Source organism: Emydura macquarii, unplaced genomic scaffold, assembly GCF_026122565.2.
Source record: "Emydura macquarii macquarii isolate MOO-44397 ecotype Brisbane River unplaced genomic scaffold, CSIRO-AGI_Emac_v2 contig_968, whole genome shotgun sequence".
Taxonomy (NCBI): Eukaryota; Metazoa; Chordata; order Testudines; family Chelidae; genus Emydura; species Emydura macquarii.
This window is the reverse complement of record NW_027131105.1, coordinates 10,785,191-10,803,413: the sequence shown is the minus strand read 5'-3', so window position 1 is coordinate 10,803,413 and position 18,223 is coordinate 10,785,191. Positions and strand designations below refer to the sequence as shown.

Below are 18,223 nucleotides of genomic sequence, written 5' to 3'. Positions count from 1 at the left end.
TATAGGCTCTAGAACTAAGTTTTGCTATATGAAAAAAACGTAAATGTCATTTTATTTTCTAATTTACAAATGAGGGAAATCACCATAGTAAGCAGCATACAATATATATGGACATCTCCACTGACTAATTTAAATAATTTCAATAATGTGAACACACTGTATCCCAACTACTCTCTGATTTAGAGATCTGATAATCATGGCACTTGTAGGTACTATAGGCTCAATAGCAAGTGATGGAAGGATGGTCAGATAACCTAAATAGAAAAAATCTGTGTTGTGTGTCATATGAGTGTGTTGTCAAACACCTTCTCTCCTTTAGTAATGCTGAGAAAAGAGATGAGAAGGATGTTTTCAGACCCTGATTGGTAGATAGTGTTGTATCTAGTGTTTTCCTTTGTTTGGCAATGTCATCATTGAGTTTTGTGATTGTTACTTGAGAAGCAGGAAAATATCACCAGACAAAGTCGTGCTAGTCCCTTCAGCCTCTCAAAGTAATCAATCTACTCTCAGTCAATGGGTCATTTCACAGATGCGCATGCCATGTTAATACGGTATTGGGGTGTACCACATAGTTAGCCAATTTTATTATTCTTTATTCTGAATCATACATTGCATACTGTAGGCTCTCATTCACTCAGCTACAGAAAGCTAAGGAAAACCCTTGCTTCTTAGCTGAATTCCCTATAGCTCTGACCTCATGCACCTAATCATTATAGCTTTTTCCCACAGGTCTATAGACATAGGAAACAGCCCCTGAGCATGAACATATCATCCATTTGTGATGCTGACTTCATCACAGACATTGCTGCCAAGTACCTGGGTTCCAGCCATGATGCACATATGTCTCAGGTCAGTCAGCTGTTTAGGAGACATTTCAGCCAGTACCATATGCCCAGTAGATACATCATCATTTGTACTTTCTCATTCTTTTTTACTTCTTGATCCCTGGATTGTCCAGGCTGCAGCCAAGCAGCCTGGATTCAAACAATGGTAGTTTTTTATATTTTATTTATTTATTTTTGTTAGATGATAGCAGATATTTCCTGTGACCACTTCAGATAATTCCTTTCTTTCCTTCTCCTTCACCTTTCCTAACTGAAGCGTGAAATAATAGAGCACCTTACCTCCACAAGGTCTGTCAATTTTTTTTTTTTTTTTTTTTTTTTAAAAGAAGTGCACTCTAGATACCTATATAGACTGGGGGTATATCTCTTCAACTGATTTGTGTGAAAGTGTGCAAAACGTCCATAATTTCCTTCAGCCACAATGTAGGAATGGATAGGAGCAAGAAGTAGGAGAAGAGAGTAGCTAGAGAAGCACTATTTTGGATATTTTAGATTAGACATTTAACCAAGTACTGCTACTTGTAGTGATAAAGAGCTTCAATACCAGATGTACTCACACATTAAATTGATGCCAAAATTTCCTTTTTTTATTGTCCTGGACATCTCAAGAAGAAAGACAAGACGCCAGGAATGTGGTTTAACTAGGCTGCAACGTTATTAAGTAAAACATCTGAGAATCCTCCAACGATAACTTGTCCAGTGCAGGTCATCTTTCTTTCTGTAATCTGTGCCATCTAGGGAAGCGCTGATGTCAATCCTCATTGCTGATCACTACCACCCTCCCTCAATGCAATTGTTAAGGGTATAGGGAAAAGATTGTCTCCTTGCTGTATCAGAAATCAGAAGCCCTAACTCTGTTCCCCACTTTTTTAGGAGATGCATTCTCCTAATCTGCTTCCAATTCTCATTTATCAAGGAACCACGCCCTATTGAACAATTAATTGTGATGGGCATCTGCCAAGTTGTGACAACATGAATTTTACAACCTAACCTATCCACCAGATCAGATCATCCTGCATCCTTTGGGTGCACAGGAGCTAATAGGCTGACACGATACTCCTCCATCTAGCCAATCACCCAAGGAGCAACCCTTCTCAAGCCCACAAGGAGGCTGGGTGTCCATGAGGGAGGGAAGGAAGTCAATTCTTAAAGTGGCCAACTTTCTCCCCCCCATTACTGGCTCAGAGAACGCCTCCCCATCAGTGAGGCTGCAGTGAGAGTGGTAATGGGGAGACAGGTTTACTTGGGCATTCACTATAAACAGATTGAAGAGGTGTGTCTGAGAGTCTCTTTAGCAGAACACCATTAAGAGTAGATGTTCCTGTGCCACAGAGACATCAGTAGGTGATAGCAAATATGATTAGAAATGGGTAATTTAACTGTTCCAGTGCCTAGACTCTTTGCTCACAGGGATTTTTCAGCTTCTGCCTTTTATTGTACTGTGTTCATTTCCTATACATGAATTCAGTCACATCTTGGGTACCAAAGAATACATCTCTGACTCTCATGCACAAAACAGGTTTATCTCCACATTGTATTGCTTCATGATCTACAGTGTTCTGGACATATCCATTCTTTTGCAGGAGATGTCTTCATAACACTCATCCCACACTGGTACTTTCTACTGTGCTTCAGTATAAATAGAATTGTTTCTTTTTTCCTTTCTTTTTTATACCTTCCTATGGGAACCTTTGTGCAGCTCTCCACGCTCTCCAAGTTTTGGTCTAATGAATGCTATCTTTTCTGTTGAGCCTGCCTCCCATTTTACCTTCCTGTTATACACACTTTACTTTTATTGCTCCAAAAGAGGAAAACAATAGTGATGTAATAAAAGAAGTAGCCTTTTCAGATCACTTCTAGTTACTGTCATGTGGTATAAATCAGGTACCTGGGGATAATTACCAATCTACTGTTTAAGACAGAATAGCTGATTTATGATGATTCCGAAGTGATGTTACAGTTAGGGTTAGGTTGTGTTAGCACTCCCATTTACATGTCTATTTTCAAAGATTTATAACTTTAGCAAGCAAATAATTTGTAGTTTGGAATTAGGTATGCCAGTCCTTTGTGGGGTGGCAGTTTATCTTTTAAAATTATAGAAATTCATTTAGTCTTTTTATGACTGACTTAAGAAAATACTGTTTGAATCAGCTGCTATTCTGAAAGTATCATATATAGGCAAATCAGCTCAGCCTAAATAAGAACTGTCCTGAAACTTTAGCCAAAGTTCAAGATGCACCACTGTATATCTCAGACCTGTTTCATTAGTTTTCTGTTTTCATTGCCATATTCTAAGGCTAGGGTCTCTTTCTTTCTGTCTCACAAATATTCCCAGACCGTGCTGTTGTTTGCTCTGGTGGCATCCCAGAATGCATAACACATCTGAGAACTTCAACTTTCTTGTATTCTGAAGCTTCCAACATTTCACTCTGGAGCATCACAAAGGATGAAGTCCCAAAGAGAATAGCATTGTGCACTGGGTGATGCAGGACCTAGCATGCTAGTCTGCTACTGTCACTGAAGAATGATTGCAGTGTCTCCTCAGAAAGTCCTGACGCTACCGGCAGGGAGGGTCACAATAACTTATCTCTGGAAACTCCTGATGCTTTTAATGGAGATGGGAAGTAGCAGCATCTCTTTCAGGAAATTCCTATTGTTGATAGGCCAGAGATCCAAAACCACCACCAAAGAAATCTGGCCTGGAAGAGGGGATAACCATAGACGATGATAGGTAGGAGAACTGTAATTCACCATGCCTTTCCCAAAGAATCCTAATGATGGTCATGAGGAGCCCTGGAATATCCTCCTGAAATCTCACATTTTTGGTGGGGAGAGGGTACAGAGCCTCCTTCTCAACAGTCCTGTTGGTGGGGATGAGATCCCCAGATTCTCTGGTAAGGAGAAAACCCTGAAGCCTCCCTCCTAATACTTCTGCCAGAAGGAGAGAGGGCCAAGTAGCGTCCCCAAAATGTTCCAATCCTGGTTAAGCCTATGGAGGTCGGGTTGAGAAGCAAGGGTCAAAGAACTTTAGTGGGGAGACCTCAAAATGTTCAGGGTCTCCTAAGATTCATTTAAAAATTCTAGGTGCTTATCTGACAGGAACATCTAAACATTTCCAAATTCACCTACTGTTGCTGAAAACACTATATAGCAGGATCTGGTGACTCCCACAGTGTGTAGTCATATAGGCATCAAAGATCTGCTTCATATTTAAAGAGATACAGGACTGTATGCAGTAGATTTTTATTATTGTGTTTTAACAGTTCAAGAGGTCAACTCTATTAAACTCAGTGGCGTAACCCAATGTATTGAGGTTTTTTATAGTTTTATTGTGATTGGATTAACGCCAAAAAACAGATTCTATCACAGTGCTGTAATGCATCACAGATTTACACTGAGATTGAATTGCCTAAATTCAAATGTGTCCAGATTTACCACAGGTTTACACTGTGATAAACTGCTTTAATTTCTCTGATAGAGTCCTACAGCATCATGGTATATTTTGTACTTCAGCTAGAACCAGATTATCTTGCGGAAGAGTTGTGGAGAGAGAGTTTCAAAAGAACATTAAGGCTATACCACAAACTGACGAAAGCACAGAAATTCCCATGTGAAGGAGAAAAGTACCATATGTTTTTCAATAGCTAGGCATAACAGAGCAGCACCTGAACAGCTTTCTTAATCGTATCCATTGTGCCTACAAAAGCCATATGATATGTTTCCACCTTAACAATGAATTTCCTTCCTTTTGTCAGTCTCTGTCATAACCTTAATGTTATTTAATGGCTTTTATTTTCAATATGAATTGTGTTATAGTGAAGTCAATTCTTAGTAAAAAAATGGAGAAAAACATTTACTTCCTATGTCTGACAGTTTAGCCAGCTGCACCCTTTTCTTTTTATTGAATTGAAGTTTCATCCATAAATCATCTTTAGTACAACCATTTGTTATTTACAATACTTTAGAAAAGTAAATTTCTATATACTGCTAATTAGGGCTTTTATTTTTTAAAAGAAATATAGTTGCACACACAAAATGCTTTCAAAATTGTACATACTATTTGCAAACATATTTAATGAAAAAGCAAAACCAAGAAAACACAACAGATAATTGTGCATGCAAATGGATTATGGTAATTTGCATGTGTAATTGTCTAATTTGTATGTACTGTCACACTAATGTGTGTGAAATATGTGGGTCTTATGTGCATAATACCCTCTTTAATGTTGAATGTCTGTTCTAATAACGTTTAATTTAAAAAGTGATTTCTTTATCATTGTGGGATTATTACCATAATTTATTGTTATTATCCTGGCTAGGAGGAAGAGATTAAAACCCATTAAAATTCAAGTGCAGTTATAGAAAACAAACAAATAATAAAGTGGGTAAGCCAGTGGTACTGTCCAGCCTGGGCCTTGCGGCCCTTCCTTGGACCCAGGCTCCGAGGAAGGCCGCAGCGTTCTTTTACAAGGGGAACGTTCTAGTGCCTATGCACGAGTCTTAGCCCCGGCCCACAGGCAGGGCAGGGCAGGTAAGCAGTCTGTAGCCTCCAACCCCCCCAGGCAGGGGGAGACAGGCAAGCAGTCTATAGCCTCTGACCCTCAGGCAGGGGGAGACAGGCAAGTAGTGGATCTGCTGTCTAGAGCAGCAGGGGAGAGCACTTCTTCCTGTGGTGGCTAGGGAAGAGGGAAGCGGGACGCAGGCCCACCCGTCTTTACTGTGTCCCAGCCCAGGGCCCTATCAGTGGCACAGTGGTTGCCACTGAATCAGCGGGGCTCCAACCACAACACGCTGATTGGGGCTAGCCCCTGATTCAGCTGCTGTCTAGCCGGCTGTCCCTGGGCCACTTCCTCCCCCTGGTCCCCAGGTACCTGAGGGTTCTCCGTGTCCTCGGGGTTGCTGGGGTACACGGCATGCGGCAGGCTCACCAGTCTCTCCATGTCGATCGGTGGCAAGTTGGGGAGTTCCTCTGCGGAGGGCAGCTCCTCCAGGTCACAGGGCTCCTGGGGTTCCCCGGCGTCGGGCACTCCTCCAGGTCCCAGCTGGTCTCAGGGGGTTCAGCATCAGGCAGCTCCTCCAGGTCCCGGCTGGTCTCAGGGGGTATCTCCCACCCACAGGCCTCGGGGGGCTCGGCAGCCCGGTCCAGTCCCATGGGCTTGGTAGCTCGGTTCAGTCACTGGGGCCCAGAGGCCCTATCCAGTCCCTAGGGCCTGGCAAGTCAGGCAGTTTCAGGGGCCTCCGCTCTGGGAGGCGGTTGCTCTGGGAGGCGGCCCGGCTGGGGTCAGGCCTAAGCCACAGCCAGCAGGACGGCACGTCAGCCTCTGGCGGCAGCCTTTTTCCTACTGAGCTGCGTGGCCTGCCTTTTATACTTCCTGTTCTTGTGGAAGCTCTGCCCCTCTGTTGCTGGGCAGATTGGTCTGACAGGCCTGGCACTGTCCAGCATGGACGTTGCGGCCCTTCTTCGGGCCCAGGCTCCGAGGAAGGCCACAGCACCTTCCTGCAAAGTGACTATGATAAAATGGGTTCTGGTATATTTTCTGAATTATACCTGATGTCAGAAAGATCCCAGTTTAACTTTCAGATTCCAATTTGAATTTGCAGTTAGAAAAGCATATTGTTGTTTGTAAACTGAGTAAATTTGCTTTGGAAGCTGTTAAGATCTAATAAACATCAAACTTGCAAAATCAAGCAATAGCTTGTCATGCCTCCTTGCTCTGAGAAAGCACAAGCAACACCCTAAATAATTGAAATAAACTAGGTGTTTGTATAAATGAATGGGAATGTTACAACACATTGTAAAACTAGGGACTTACTTTAATGGAGACATATATTGAAGATCAAGATATTATTTTGTGCCTTAACTTATCGTAAAATGAGTAATATACACACAAAATCCTACTAATTTGTTCCAAAAGAGTAGTGGATTTCTGTGTTGCAAAAATGCATTTGTTTAGATTTATATAGTGAATCAATGATTGGTTTTACTTTATACAGGTCTCTCTGTATTCCATAGTTTTGATAACTGTGGGAAGGTTAGTTAACTTTCTCTGTACCACAATTTACTCATCTGCAGAAACAGGGATAATAATATTCACTCGTGGTGTACTTTGAGATCTTTGTCTGGCAGATGTCACCATATAAGTGCAAAGAATTATATGCATTTATTATAGTGCTGCAACCAAATATTTGTTCCATAGGAGTTTAAATCAATGTGAAGCACAGTGAAACACCAACAACTGAACAATTTGGAGCATTCTGATTATTTTACATACGTATACTAAATGCTAAAAGCTTGATAGGCTCCCATGTTTGTGGAAGGCTTGAAAGAGCTTTCAGACATACAGTATTAACCCACAACTAGGGCTGTGGTTGGCTGATTGTATAATATTTCTAATCATCCTAACTAGGATTCCTTTGAGAATTCAGAAATAGATATTGTTAGTGAAATTTGTACAATGATGCAATCCTTCCCGAAATAGTTAACCTAAAGTGCATTAGTAAAAAATCTCAAGGGATTTTTTTAAGAACAGAAGATATTCAGTGTTACCGATTTATCCTGATCTCGGATACCATGAGTAAATTTCCCAGTTGCCTCTTTACACTTTTGGGATGTTTGGCCAAATATATAAGCGGAATTGGCCAAACTGAGAGGTCTTCCAGCTCCTTGAGAGCGTTTTATTCTTCTTTTCCAAACATGAAATTAGAAACCTTTCCAACATTTTTGAGACTGCAGGTGTACAGGATACTCTGGCCAGAGGCAAAACTGGTGTTTGGCAGTGTTCTCTAACCTATTAGTTCATTGCTTCATATTTCAGCACATGAACATATTACTAATGGAATGAACAAAGTGTGAGAACCAATGAAGGAACTTGTAATATCGCAACAACATTAACCACTAGCAATGCTTTCTCTTTCAAGCAATACCATGGAAATATTTCTTATTATCAGCTAGTGGTAGTATATGTGCAAAGAGTGCTTTCAGCAGCATCAGAGAAAAATGGAACTGAAAGAAGCATATTGAATTATACAGGTTAAGTACATAAGAAATAGTGTTAATGTGACATTAAGGGGGAGAAATCAAGAACTCAAATCACAAAATGTCATAAGTTAAGGTTTTTCTTGCAGCATTTACTCAGCTAAGTTGCACACATCCTGTATATTTTATTATATATATATTAGAAATATAAATAGTAATAGTATATTTACATTTAACAAGGAAAACAGGAATAGAAATGGCTACATATGTGTGATGTGGCCAAATTAATGTTGCAACTCAAAACATAAATTTTTGGAATTTCATGACTATTGGGTTCTGTATTTTGCAACCTTAGTGGTACATTGATGTTACTTTATTGTAACTAGTTTTTAGGGAGTGAGAGGAAAAAATATCTAGTGCTGCTTTCTTACATCCTCTGCAGATATCATCAGCTGCATCTTATCCGCCTTTATTTCTTTCAAGCAGAATGCACTTTTGTGTACTCTCTTCAAAATTTGGGCCTTAATGACTTTTTTGCCTCAGTTTCCTCATCAATCAGATGGAGACAGGAAGACTTAATTATGTCACAGAATTGTTGTCAGATGAAATTAATGTGTGTAAAGTTCTTTAAGTTCCTCAGGTGGAAGATGTTATTGAAATGAAAAGTATTACTATTATTATCATTATTCCAGATCTTTACTAGAGCAGGACTTGGCAGACTGCTGGACCCTTTTCTCCATAATTTTTCATTAGGGGCTTGTAAGGAAATGCATACATTTGCTATAATGTTTCATTTCTTTTGAAAATGATGTAATTCTCATTTTAAAGCGGTTGAAATTTTTGTGAACGATGGCCAACTCTTCCTCACCTCAAATGAAGCATATTTCTTGAAAGAAACAGATTCTTAGAAGTATTTTTCTCACAAAAAGTTTAAATAATGTTACTTATGACGCAAACAAATAAAATCGAGGAAATTTTCCATTAAGATTGATACCCTGGGGTGAATTTTCAAAACAGTGTACTTTGTGAGGATTTAACCAACCAACCAATTTATATTAGTTATATTGTCCAATTCTAATTTCACAGAAGTCAGTGGATGGTTTGCCACTGATTCCATTCTGTTGGGACAGGATGGGTCTCCAAGTGATCTGGTATTCTAAGTCATAATTATATACACCTTTGAGACCTTTGTAATGCCAGTATACAGTGTTGAAAGGTAAGGATCAAAGTCCATATTTTCAACCAGCCTCCTCTATTGCAGGCATATCTGTTCACTGTGCTTGAAAACAAGAAGAGAATGTGAAAATCAGCATTTGCAGTGTTTACTCTACCTTCTCTAGTCTTTCTGTCATAGTAACAGTATTTTATATTATGAAACATTCAAGACATGTATTATTAACTGAAGCCACTACTTGATGTTATTGCCGTAACCCTTATTCTCCCTTCCACTTAAGTTTGTTACTATCACTCATGATAGTGGCCTTGATTCAGCAGTCTTTAAAACTATGCCTATCTTGGAGCACATGAGTAGACTCACAAACATACTTTCCAATATTTTTTATTTTTCTCAGTCATGAAGTTTGCTTGTCACTAATGTTGTTCGTGTTCCAGTGAGCACTATATTTTACTTTGTTTTATTATGGTAGATTTATTTTCACTGATGTACAAATCTTCGTAATATGTTAATTCATCATGTAAATGAATCCTAGATTACCGGTTCATCACAGATTATTAGTCAGTTTGGCAATATGGCTGCCAAATTCTGTTCTTCTTCAGGTCCCATTAAAATCAATGGACGCAGTTCAAATATTCACAGGTCTACACATCTTGACTGAGCTAAAAATCCTTATAATTTTTATTTTAAAAAATTATTACTCGTGCCCAATAATCAAAGATTATTCAGTTGCACTCTGTAAAATGTTTCCATTTTTTTCAAATACACAAACAGTTTGAGTCTAAAGTATTAATCTTGTGAGAATGTGCTATAGTATTGGGATGCTGAAGAGAACCAAATCTCCATGCAGCCTGCAACCAAGTGCTAGGGAACATAGATTTGTGTGTGTGTGTGGTTAGTTCGTGTTCCCTGGTAAAGCTAGTTACTCCAGAAGAGGTATTTAGGGGCAGGGATGTGTTGAGGGAATATTGGCTACACCTACTCAAGATGTAGCAAGGGCTAGCCCTCCTCACAATCTCCCCAGCACCTTTAGAAGTTTGTTTTCAGAGGCATAATAGCTCCAGGTGCACCTGCTTGGGTGTTGTGCCTGTTTCCTTTTCAGTTCCTCTCAGGCTCAGGAGTCATAACTGAGCCTTAGTGCCAAATGTTGCCCTGAGATGAAAAGTCATTTTTTTCCCTGCCTATCATATAAACTGTGATGGCTGGACCATGTAGGAATCATGGACCTGGTATACAAGCCCACACACACTGTTTCTAGGCAGTTACCTCCTTTAAAACTGATTGCCCCCTACTTCTCAGCATTGTCCTTATTGAGGGTCCTAAATCCTTGATGAGCCATAGAGATATCTAGTGACACTCTTTTTTTCATTGGTGAACTTCTCGGTTTAAACTTGCACTACAACATCTGTATAGCCACAGCAACCGAAATTAATTTAGTTCAAGCAAATATTTCAAAATTAATTGAGGTTTAATGTAAGTTCCTCTGGGGTAGCCGAAAGGATACAGTTTAAGCAGTCAATAGAAATTGCGGAGGTGGAGCTTTTGGTTTGACTGGTAGGATTGGGAAATGGTATTACAAGTCCCAAATGTTACCATTTTTTCCCTGAAATGGAAAACATTTGTACTGTATAAAAAAAATCAAGAATCTCCATTAAAATATATTTTTCTCCATGAGGCATTTGTGAAGCATAAATAGAGAAATTTATTCAGGTCTATTATTAAATTTTCAACTATGATAAAGCTTAACGAAGGCATGCTGTACTTTAGCTAGTGTCTACTTGATCTCATATGCAGAATTAATTATCAGTAACTCAAGAAACATTGTAAATTAAGGGGTCTCAAATTTACCTACCCCCATTATACATTTAGTTTTTAAATGTTCCTGTGATATTAGACCAAACTATCTCCTCTGCAAACAGGAGATAGAATGCCTTAACAAAAAAAGCCAAGCATAGTGTTGTAATGTGTCTCCACGCTCTCCCTCTGCCACCTCTATTCTAATAAGCCAACAATGGGTTGAAATTGATATTTCCTTTCTCTATTGTTTCTTGCCTACTAAGGAAAAAATTCAGTAATTCCCACTTGGGTTGTATACTTTATATGGTGAAAGTAGGAGAACCAAATCCAATGATTAGAGCCCTGCATGGATACAAAATTTATATCCACATCTGATCTGTGATCTACAAAATCATCCGTCGATATGAAGCAGATATCCACGGATTTGCAGGGCTTTACCAATAATGAAACAGCAAAAATTTAAAAAACAGTGTATTATACAGATTTTATAAACATGGAAAGACAACTGATGCTATTAGCCATATAGTTTTAGCATTAAGGTCTTGGTTTGCTACTGTAACTTCCGATTCATGTCTGTTTTAAAATAATTATTATGGGGAGTTATCCTTCTAATGAGTTATTTCCTGTCATTGTAAAATATCAAAAAAGAGACCTACATCTTATATTGCTTGTCTGCTTTTAGTAGGACCTGGCCTGAAATGGCCCCCGGCAGCTTCTATTTCAGAGCTTTAATTATGCTTTTTAACCCACTTCTTTGTGTCTGTGTTCTTGCATACTTCTTTGTAATTACCAAGTTTAGTAGTGGGACTCAGACAAATACTTTTAGCGTGACTTTAGCCTATCCATTACTGACTATGCTGTATTATTACAAGATATTTCCTGTGCTTTGAGCTGTGCTGTTAATTCACAGAGCTTGAAAAGGTTTAGAAGACACAAGCTGCAAATACAGTGACCAGAACAGAAAAATCAGACAGACCATGTTCAAATCAGCATAATTTTAAAAGTGTCAGGAAAATTGAAATTTGGCCTCAGTACTTCAGATAAGTGTTTGCTTGGCACTTGGAATCACAGTCTGTCTCAATCTGCCAAGTTTCTAATATCCCAGCAGGTGTTTGTGACAGGACTATTACCATTCAGCATTTAAAAGAAAGAGACTTATTAGGCAGTCTATCTTATCTCAGGATCAGTCAGTTAGGTTTTGGGATATTGCGTGGCAACAGGTGTGATAGCTGTTAGTATCTGTTAAATAGTATTTTAATTTTAAAAAGAAATTAAATATATGCAAAGCTTGTCTGCCAGTGTTCACCTATTTAAACAATTGGATCAAAATCTCTGACATGGTGTACTGGGACTTGGTGGGAGGAAACCAATCCCGCCTTACTTTCCACTCATCATTCCTAGCAATCTTAAATGGCAAGATTGTGCCTACCTTGCTTTTAGGTAGTTAGGCAGACAGATTGTTTTGCTCTAAGGTTTATTTATGCCATCAAGGCCTCTTTTGGCTCATGCCATATACTTTGCCCAGGATCCTTTCTACATCACATACTTACGCTTTAGCTCTACCACATGACATACCTTGACTTAACTTTCAAATTAGCAATTAACATTAAAAAAATCTGCAAACTCTTCTGGCTCTCACTTTTTAAAAAGCTAATTATTGTGGGTTCATTCTGCTTTTTTCCTAGGATATTTCTTGCATGTTAATTTATATTTTCATTTCTGGTACAGAATCTGCCAACATTTTTCACTCTTTAAATACTGTTAATCTGGGATCTAATTTGGGTATCATCTGCAGCTGTGTGAGACCTTGGATGAAGGTTGGCCTTTAAAAGGACTACGGTATTCCTCACAACTGTGCCTTACTCCTATTTTCAGGCACTTTGGATCTTGATAACTGAAGTTTCTGCTCAGGCACACATCCACCAATGCCTGCACTGTACCAATCATTGCACTCTGCCAAGTTTTCAACCAATTGTCCAAGTTAGTGGACCCTCTAGATATCATGCAGGCTCAGTTTAATATAGACTGGAGTGTGGATGGAAGGAAAATAACACAGAATTTGTATGTTCCTATAGCCCCAAAACACCATGAATTCCCCCAGTTTACCTTGGTAGAAGAACATTTCTAATTCTTGTATCCATGCTCAAAATACTTTGCCAACTGCAATCAAAGTTAATTATCTCTCAAGTCAAATCACGGAAATTTGAAGTAGAAGAGTAGCGAATCCTGTCTTCAATAAAATGTCATGCCTCTGCATCTATCTTGACCAGCACAATTCTCATCAGAAATCATCTATTGTACCAGTAAGAGGAACAGCACCCTTATTATCAAGTTTGGAGTTAGAACAAAACAAAACAAAATACCTCTAAAAGTGTTTATGCCCGGAGTACTTTATACTATATTCCAAGATGAAAAAATTATGTTAAAATGAAGTTAAGGTTGAGGGTACATACCAGTAACTTAAAGGTAAAAAAACATTACAGAGATGTTATAATTTTCCCCAAACCATTAATTACAAACCCAGGAAATTCAGAGGCAAGGTTACATTTAAAAGGAATCCAAGCATGTTAAAGTATGGAAATACAAACAAACTTAACTCTGCCCTATAGTGATGCCATCCAATAACCATATGATTATGATTAAGGCATTTTAGCATTTGTGGTCCCAAACTAAATAAAACTGATTTTTAAAGAAGCACTTAAATATTCTCTCCCGTCCCCCATAACGATCATTACAAAATCCCTGAATCTTTTATTTATCCTTCAGCTTTTGAGCTGTACTCACAACCTTATCTTTATGTTAACATAGCTTGTGTCTTGGAATCTTCTTGTTTTTAAAAACTTATTAAAAATGTAATACGTGAATAACCAAGAAACCCAGAGAATGATGCTTCTATTTATTTCAAGATATATATATTATGAACCTTAAATCCTATATATAAATTTTTGAGGGTAGATTTACTGGTACACCAGAGCAGAACAAAAGAGCCAATGTGTACTGGTAAATCTAAGCCTTCATTTTCAATTGAGTTACTGATTTAGAAGGCTGCATTATGGAGACCAAAAAGCTCTACATGAAAGGAGCAGTGGGGGGACACTATTCCCTAAACTTCAATGTCTCTGAACTTTAAGGGCTTCCTTTATGCTACTGCCTCAGTTTCCCCAGCACATCTTCCTCAGTGTGCCATTGGGAGCCTTTCAAGCACTGATATCCAAGTTAATACACTGCCATAGACCCTCTAAAGAATGGTGACAAATGGGCCAAATAAATTACTAATGACAAATCCTGACATGTGACCTGTCCATCCTCATCACAACCCTATCAAAGTGTGGCATGTAAATTAGCTGCAGACAAAGGATGGTGATTGATTGAGTTGCCTCTGTTACAATGGCATCACTTAAGAGTTACCTGAGATGACCTGATATATGTAGCCTATATAATCATAAGAATTAAATACAACAATACTTAACAATAAACATTAATAAGTTAACTTAATTATAACTAATATCTTCAAATATAGCCAATACATAAGATTTGAATGAATGTTAATTATATGGAGATTTTTGAAGGGTCTGTGTCATTTGAAACAAAGAAAAAACTGACACCAATGCTAAACTTCTTAAAGGATCCTTTTAAAAATTGTTTAGTTTATAAACTATTACTGGATTCATTTGTAAATTCTCAGAAAATTCATTTTGTACTCAGAGAGTAAGTGCTGAAAGTTTGGGGAGGACACACTGTATTTTTCATATATAGCAAAGGTTTTGGATCCCTGATTTAACTACAAAATGGAACTCAACCTTAATGACTAGTACTTCTGTAATATATTGATAAAATGATGAGGGAATTGTAAAAATGTTTATGATGTCCTTAAAGGTACTATATAGCTTATCTACCCAAAGTGCTAGTTCTTCAACCTTTAAATTTCATGATGCCTTTTATAGATCTGTGTTGAGATTTTTAAAGCTAACTAGGAGATTAGGCCACATATCACTCATTAATTTTAATCAGCTGTTTTTATTTCCAAATGTTTTAATCAGCTAGCTTTGCAAATCTCAACCCTGGTATTTTGGGGCTAATGTTCATTTTTGGCTCCTGTTAATGTCCTAGTGGAATTGAATGCTTGATTCCATGGATGTCATAATACTCATATCTCAGACCATAAGCAATCCTTTCTCTTGACAAGGGAGGAATTGCACATTCAGTTCAAGGAAGTCCCTCTGACGAGTTATTGTCAGAAAGAATAGTACTGATGGTATTTTAGGGATTTAAGTTTTATTCGGAGTCATCTGTTGATCCAAGGGAAAAAAATCAGCAATTTAGAATTTAGAGGTCTCAAGAATTTTCATAGCTTTTGAAGGATATATCTGTGTTGCTTTAAGCATGGTGGAATCACAAGCAATGAATCCACGTGCAAAAAATCCATAAATACAAAAGGAAGGTTAAACAAAAAAATTACTAAAGCCACAAGGCTCAGCTTAACTCATGCAGAATGGACCCTACTTAAGTGTTGTATCTAGTTGGTAAATTAAACGTGGTATTTGAATGTCTCAGTGACAGAGCACTTATTTGGGGAGATTTGCCTCTCTAATCAGTGATAGTATAGTCAAAATTAATTGGTTCAGAGTCTGAAGATAAATGGCAGTTAGGTTGAACATGTTTCCAGGGCTTGTCAAACTGCAGTTTGAAGTTACCAATTTGATCCCAGAAACTCACATGGCTAAATGGTGAGCAAGCAACAAAGTGAAACAAATAAGTGGAAACTTGCCAAAAAAAGTATAATGAAAGTAAGAAATTGAGCTTCTGTTTTGCCAAGCTTTTGGAAGTTCAGGCTCTGCAGACACCATCTTAAATGCCTGCTATGGCCTCTTCACTAATCCTCAGAAGACACCATAATGTTCATTTAAAAAGTCATAATAACTATTTCACAAAGCACTTTCGTAGCTTTATTTCAGGAGTACCCCACTCTAATGGACATTTATATTCAGTCTACATGTTGGAACACAGTCTGGATTCCTTAGCTTATAAATACATACTGTTTACATAGGCTCTTCATTTCATGCATACTGTTACAATCCTTGAGGAGGCTGTCAGTTGACAAGTAAGATAAATTGATTTAGTGGACTTTACAAGTGTTTAAAGCTAAGTAAAGTGTGTGTTGTCCAGTATTTAATTAAATGTAACCTTGTCAGGCTACAAATCAGTTACAGCAGTATCTTCCAATAGGCAATTAATATTTTCTGTGTCTTGGACAAACAAGAAGCATTATAGATTCTTCACTTGTCTGCAGTTGATAGCAGTTTTCAATGTACATGTAAAAATGCTGTTCTAAGACAAAATACTTGATTTTATTTGGAGATGACAAATGCTGGATTTAGATGACTTGTTTACAGTACTATTTTAATGGTTATCCAACCATATTTAGTCCTGGAGTTCTGGGTGCAAGTACTACTGAAAAAAGCAGTTGGCATTGTATTTACATACACCAACTTTGAACTGGTCCCATGGAACTTATACAAATTCTGGAAATATTTTGGTTCTTTATTTGAACCATGTACTGTAAAGTATTTTATTTCAATCCTTACATGGGGTTCTCAAAGCTAAAAGTGATTTCATTTGTTTTCCAAAATTAATTTCTTAAATAAAAAAGACCAAATTAAGCCCTCTACTATTAATAAATCAGTAAGAATCGTATTTTGCATTTATGTAGCAGCTGTTCTCAAAGTGCTTTACGAAAGTGAGTAAATATTAGCATCCCCATTTTACAGATGGGGAGACCACAGAACAAAAATTTTGAAAATTGCCCAAGGTCACACAAGTCCATTGCAAAATTGGACCTAGAATGCTTGTCTCCAGATCTTTAACACCATCTTTTAATGATCAGCTCGCATTGCCTCAAGTTTAGCAATAGATCTTACATCTGCCGCCTCACCACCTTACATAAGAGAAATAAGCTTATAGTAGGAGAGTATTCTGAGAATATTTCAAATTCCATTTGGTGAGGATAGATGGAGGGAAAAAATCTGAAAGTAAGCAATAGCTACTGAATGATATTATCTCTATATATTCCTTAGAAACAAATCTTACTATTTTTCTTCATTTAAACCACATTCGTGAGAGTTTTATTGTTAACTTGATCCAGATGACTGATCAAAGCATAGTTCCCTATTGCTACTTTGCTAAAATATTTTTGAAGACAGTTTTAATATTACAATTTTACAGCTACAGATTGCTGTTAAGCTATTGAGTCCATTACCAGTCAATCAAAGACTTTCATTTCATTTCAGTAGATCCTTGCTTAAATTCCACGGAATCTTAGGAGGACATGAAATATCTGTCAGTTTTCCTACAGAGGCTAGTCATAAATTCTTCAGTAAATGGGTGAAATTTCAGTTACCCCCACTCTGTGTGGCTTTGGAAGCTGAACAAATAGCAGTGTTGAATGATCAAAGATAATTGCTTCAAGCCTTAAATAATATTATACTTATATGCCTTTATGTTAGCAGCTTTTAATTTCGCTTTCATTCATTTATTACATAACCATATCACAGAAGAGATGCATCCCTCACTGTATTTACTCAATAAATTATTAATTTAATAGTAAACTGTTTTGGCAAGTTTACGTTGTTCAGGCAAAAACTATATTTGTTCAGGCTTTTCATTCATTTTCATTATAAATATAAATACTCTAAACAATATTATAAAAAGAAATAAGAAAATATTCAGTTGCATAAAGCTGGTGTGAGTAGGTAATAAGATCAGTAGGAAACACTTTTAGCATAAGAAAATAGAATTAACATAATAACCAATGCCTCAACATGCTCTGCAAATATAAAATATTATTACTGCCATTTTACAGATAACTAAAATAAGGCACAGAGAAATTAAGACGCATGTCTAGGTCCCACACTGAACCAATGGTAGAATCAGGAAGAATATATTGATCTTCAAGGCAATCTGTAAGGCTCATCTATTTTAAATGTCTTTTGGAAAGGGTGAGATTATAGCGGGTGGAGTCAAGTAAGGTCTGAGGTGGAATGGTATATTGGTTATTTGTTATTTTCTTATTATTGGATACATCTAAGAAGCCAGGCTTATTGTGTTCCTTTTTTTGTTTCCATAATATCACATATTTTATTAAATGAGGCTGGGCATCTAGAAATTTAGGTAGGTCCCTTTTTTGTTTTAGAATTTGAATTAAATAACATATATTACTATAATGATTCCCAGATATCTAGGATTTTGCATTTGAGAAAACACTCTCTTGGAATTTTCATGGTCAGAAGAGACCATTATCCTCATCTAGTCTGACCTCTGGAATAGCACAGGCCAAAGAACCTCACCCAATAATTTCTTCATGAAACCCATAACTTCTGTTTGAGCTATTGTATATCTTCTAGAAAGATATCCACTCTTGATTTAAAGACTACA

At 37.6% G+C, this 18,223-nt stretch overlaps 1 protein-coding gene across 6 annotated transcripts in view; it reads left to right on the top strand.

The window, feature by feature from the left end:
- The window catches only part of ERC2 (ELKS/RAB6-interacting/CAST family member 2), a 685,232-nt gene that overhangs the window by 554,107 nt on the left and 112,902 nt on the right, over positions 1–18,223 (top strand). The window lies entirely within an intron of this gene.